This window comes from Belonocnema kinseyi, chromosome 5 (genome assembly GCF_010883055.1).
Source record: "Belonocnema kinseyi isolate 2016_QV_RU_SX_M_011 chromosome 5, B_treatae_v1, whole genome shotgun sequence".
Classification (NCBI taxonomy): domain Eukaryota; kingdom Metazoa; phylum Arthropoda; class Insecta; order Hymenoptera; family Cynipidae; genus Belonocnema; species Belonocnema kinseyi.
In genome coordinates this window covers 6,707,127-6,711,790 of record NC_046661.1, presented here as the reverse complement: position 1 = coordinate 6,711,790, position 4,664 = coordinate 6,707,127, and the positions used below count along the sequence as shown (strand labels likewise).

The following is a 4,664-nucleotide window of genomic DNA, read 5'->3' as shown; positions in this document are numbered from 1 at the left end:
AAGCTATCTAAGGATGGTACTATAGAACGCCACCTCAAGGTAGGCCTAGTGGCGCCATCTCTTGGTCAGGCCGGAAACTTATCAATCCACCCTCGTAATTACATTGTGTATACTCCATTTAGACGGATTGCACAAGTAGGAAAAAACTAGACAAAAATAGTACAAAAATTGTCAAAAATAAAAGAAAGCAGCGTCAGTCACAGTAATTAGCATGCGACATGAGTACAGTGACGTATCACATATAACTTCATGCCTTCCCGCCCTCAGTGGATACTTCCGCTACGTAGTGAGGCCACGCGTATCCCCCAGCAGCACAATGTCTTGCCATATTAGTAGGTTAAAACTAAAAAGTTACAATTTTTACATTATTTTTGTCATTTTTTTTATAAATACGCTGAGCTTACTCGCGTTTTTAAGAAAGTAATTTTTCAGATTCGCCAAACGAATTAACCCGTTTTTAGCTGGGAGAAAATCACCGTTTTTGAGTGACCGAGAAAATTCTACAGATATGAATCACGCCGAAATCGTTTAAGACATTATTAAACAGAAGTCAGTAAGCACGCTACTGCAACCAAACAAGAGCTAATTCGAATATTTTATCACACTTGGTCTAGTTGCCCGGAGATAAAGAGAAAAATGGTAAACTGTATAAACAACCTGCCTCATCGCATTGAAGCTGTATTATCTGCTAAAGGTGACCATACGAAATACTGATTTTAATTAAAATTCAGCTTTATTGTAAGAATGCTTCAGTTAAATGAAGATATTAATTTTTGGAATTAAATTTATCATCTACAATATAATTCTAACAGATTTTACAAAAAAAACTGCTTAATTTCAATGTATATCTGAGTCAAATCATAAAAAAAATTATTTTTGTGTTTTGGTCTAATAATCAGTATTTCGGATTGCAGCCTTCAGTTGCGGATTGGGACACGGACGTATAAAAATTTAAAAAATGCTCAATTTATTCTTTAAAAAACAGCACAGAACAATTCATTTCACAACCTTCACAGGCATAAGAGTAATTATGAAGTTAAGATTATTTCAGATGAAAAAGAGCTCATTTTACATTTGAATTTTAATCTGAGGTTATAGACATGAAGTAAATTTACTTTTATTTTTTTTTTAAATGATTAGATAAAGAAATAATAAATTAATACGGGTATAAGAGGCCAAGACAGAATTTTAATTAAAATAAAAAGTAGAGTTTAGGTATACGTTATTTTCCAGAAGGAAGAACCAAAAAATGGTATTTTAGAATAAGATATTGAATAAGAAGGAGAATAACAAAAATAAAAAAAATTTTAAGAATATTTAGAAAAATAGTCAAAACCGAGACTTTAGCTTTTTATTGTTTTTATTGTTGTTAAAATAGAACCAGAAAAATCAGAATAAGGAGAAAAATAGTTAAAAGCACTCTACTGGAAATCAGAAGTTCTGTGGTTCGATTGCCAATAGAGCGAAAGAGAAAGATTCTTCTTGCAACAAAAAATTTTTATTTTAAATTTGTAACAATTATGTTCTATCTAGTCTAATTAGAACGTTAGGCATTTTCTGTTATTGAAGATTCTTAACTTAATCGATATTGTGCATTTTCTGCCTCCATCGTTTGGAGGGTGATCTACTGTCGGAGAAGTACCATACGCTGATAATTTGACAGATTTATTTAAAAAGAAAAAAATTTGTATATAATCAATTTATATATATATATATATATATATATATATGTATATGATTATGATCTTTTTGTGAGCTGGTGCCGAAAATTCGATAACGAACATGGTTCGCTTCTCGAAGTCAAGAAGAACAATGTCAGGCCTCGAGTAAGCAACAGAAACAATCGTCGAGAATATAAAGTTCCAGTATATGCGGCACTTCCCATTTTCGACAATTGACTCGATTTCCCTAGGAGCATTTAGAGCAGCGATATTAAGGTTAATATCGTAAGAGTGACAGATATGGTAATAAAACACTCTTAGTGACGCATTGTGCTTTTGAATGTAGGTCATTCCCGCGTGAGTTGGACAACTAGATAATATGTGAGCTAAATGCTCGGCGTGTGCATGGCACGCCCTGCAGCTATCATAAGGAATGTCTAGGCTCAAAATGTGGCGACGGTATCTTGAGGTCGAAATGACACCGTCTTGGCGTGCAAAAATGGAACCCTCCGTACCAGACTTCAATCCAGGCGATTTAAGGAAATCAAACGTTAGCTCACAAGACATTGACTGATCCCTCACATTTCTGTGGAAGATACCGTGCATCCTCTTATCGAAGAGCTGTTCAAGAAAGTTTTTCTCTTGTGCTTTCTTAATCCAGGATTTCAGGAGTGAGCACACGAGATAGATCAGATTTGATGCATTTTGCTCACCCCTAATACTGAAGTCAAGTCCGAGTGTTTCAGCAGCCTTCTCCGCTGCTTTGTACAGAAACGCTCCTTTGCCCACTTCTTCGTGATTTCTGACCATTTTAAGAAGAGAGTCTCTTCCATTTGCAACTCTATGTGCTGTACCCAGAATAATCCTGTTGTGAAGACATTCAAGACTCAATATTCCGCGACCCCCTTGACCGCGTGAGATGTACAGTCTCGGAACGGAAGACTTAAGATGCATGCTTTGTTAATCTGCATAACCTTTCTTGTCCCGATATCAAGGGATCTGAGCTCATTTTTCGTCCATGCGTCTACTCCAAATGAATAGAGTACTACCGGGACGGCAATCATGTTCATTGCAGATACTTTGCTCCTCGCCGACAGTTCGGAAGACCAAATCTTTCGGATGAGACGTTTGTATCTGCTTCGTAGAGTATCCTTTATAGATGTCACACCCTGAATGCGGCTCTGTGGCACGCCCAAGTATGTATAAGTTTTTCCAGCGCAAAGGTCTCGTATAGCGCTTCTATCAACGAGCTCAGGATCTTCAGAGATGCCGTTAAGTTTTCCTCGCTTCAAATAAACCTTGGCGCATTTGTCTAACCCAAATTCCATTCCAATTTCCTTAGTATATCGTTCGACAATCCCCAGAGCTAGATGCAGTTGCACTCTCTTTTTAGCATAGATCTTAAGATCGTCCATGTAAAATACATGAGTGACCTTGTACTTTCGATCTGCAGGTTTGCCGCACAAGTACCCGTCAGAATGGCGCAGTGATAGAGATAGTGGCAATAATGTAAGGTAAAAGAGGAGTGGGCTCATGGGGTCGCCCTGAAAGACACCTCTCCGAAACGTGACCTTGTTAGTTGTCACACAATTTTTGTCAGATGAGATAGTAAATCTGGTTTTCCAAAGCGGCATCAATCTCTCTATGCACCCAACTATTTGCGGATGAACCTTTAAGATTTCCAAAAGACAGATGATAAGTCTATGGGATGTCGAATCGAAAGCTTTCCGATGGTCAATATAGGCCATCGATAGGTCACGCTGGTAGAATGCTGCATCTTTACAGACACATCTATCGATGAGCAGGTTCTCCCGAGATCCGGCGACGCCTTTCTTTGAGCCTCGTTGTTCATAAATTTCTTGCCACGCAGGTTGAATTGCCCGAACAATCCAATCATTTAGGATAGCTGTGATTATCGTATAAAGTATGTTCAGACAAGCTATTGGCATGAAATTCTTCGAGTCAGCTAAGTTGCCTATTTTCAGCAGGAGTATTATGCGCCTTTCCACCAACCACTCTGGATTCGGCTCTTCCGACTTAAAATATGAGGTGAAAGTACGGGCCAAATGCTGATAGGTTGAAGAAAACTTCTTCCACCAGAAGGTTTTGATACAATCTAGTCCCGGTGCGGAATAGTTCATCATCCCTTTTAATACTTTTTTCACCTACTCAGTAGTGATGGGTGGGCATTCTTTATCAGATGTTATGAGGGCAACACATAACTCCTTGAAGCTATTTATATTTTCTGAGTCTGCGTAGAGTCTATGCTGAACTTCGAAGACTTCTCTTCAAAATACTTCGACCTCCTCTGGTTTGGGTGGGTGTTCGACAGTAACCGGAGGGTCTTGGACGAGTCGAGATGGGTCAGAGAGAAACTGTTGATTTTCTCTGACCCACCCCTCCCTCTGCTCTAGACTTCTCTTAGCGTCAGATAGTATCCGTATTCTTTCAAGAATATGCTGTCTGATGGTCAGCAGCTTTGACTTTTTAAGTGTGTGATAACGGGTCCGGAGTTCGCGCGCGAACTTTCGAACCTTGGCGGTAAAATTTCCTGCCAAATATGATGTAGTCAATCACACACTGAAGGCGGGACGCATACTGTCTTGCCCAGCCTATCTTTATGGCAAGTTGATGCATTCGGCATTGTTGGCCGACCCATTGTCGGGAGCCCTGCGCGTTCTGTTGTTTTGAACCGCACTTACTACAACTATGTTTGGTGTTGTCATTGTTATTCCCACGAGAATCTAGGGAAAGGGGTTCGTCCATCCTTGTAGAGCCCCGCATTCAAGGATAAGGCTAGGTACTCTGAGAGGTCGCCCGGTATCCCAGAGTCACCGTTCTAGACACCTCACCCAGGTACCATTCAGCTTTCGGCACGGTTTTCACACTTCCGCTTGGGGGTTAATTCCTTCGTGACCACCCCGGGACAATTGTCCGCGACTGCCTATTTATTTTTGTAACCATATTCTGCAGAAACCCTTGGTACAGGGACCCTCTATCCGC

The 4,664-nt window shown here is 39.8% G+C and overlaps 1 protein-coding gene across 1 annotated transcript in view; it reads right to left on the bottom strand.

Moving 5' to 3' along the window:
* LOC117172902 (protein unc-79 homolog) overlaps positions 1 to 4,664 on the bottom strand; it is a 1,455,529-nt gene that overhangs the window by 454,358 nt on the left and 996,507 nt on the right. The gene's annotated exons all lie outside the window — the stretch shown is intronic.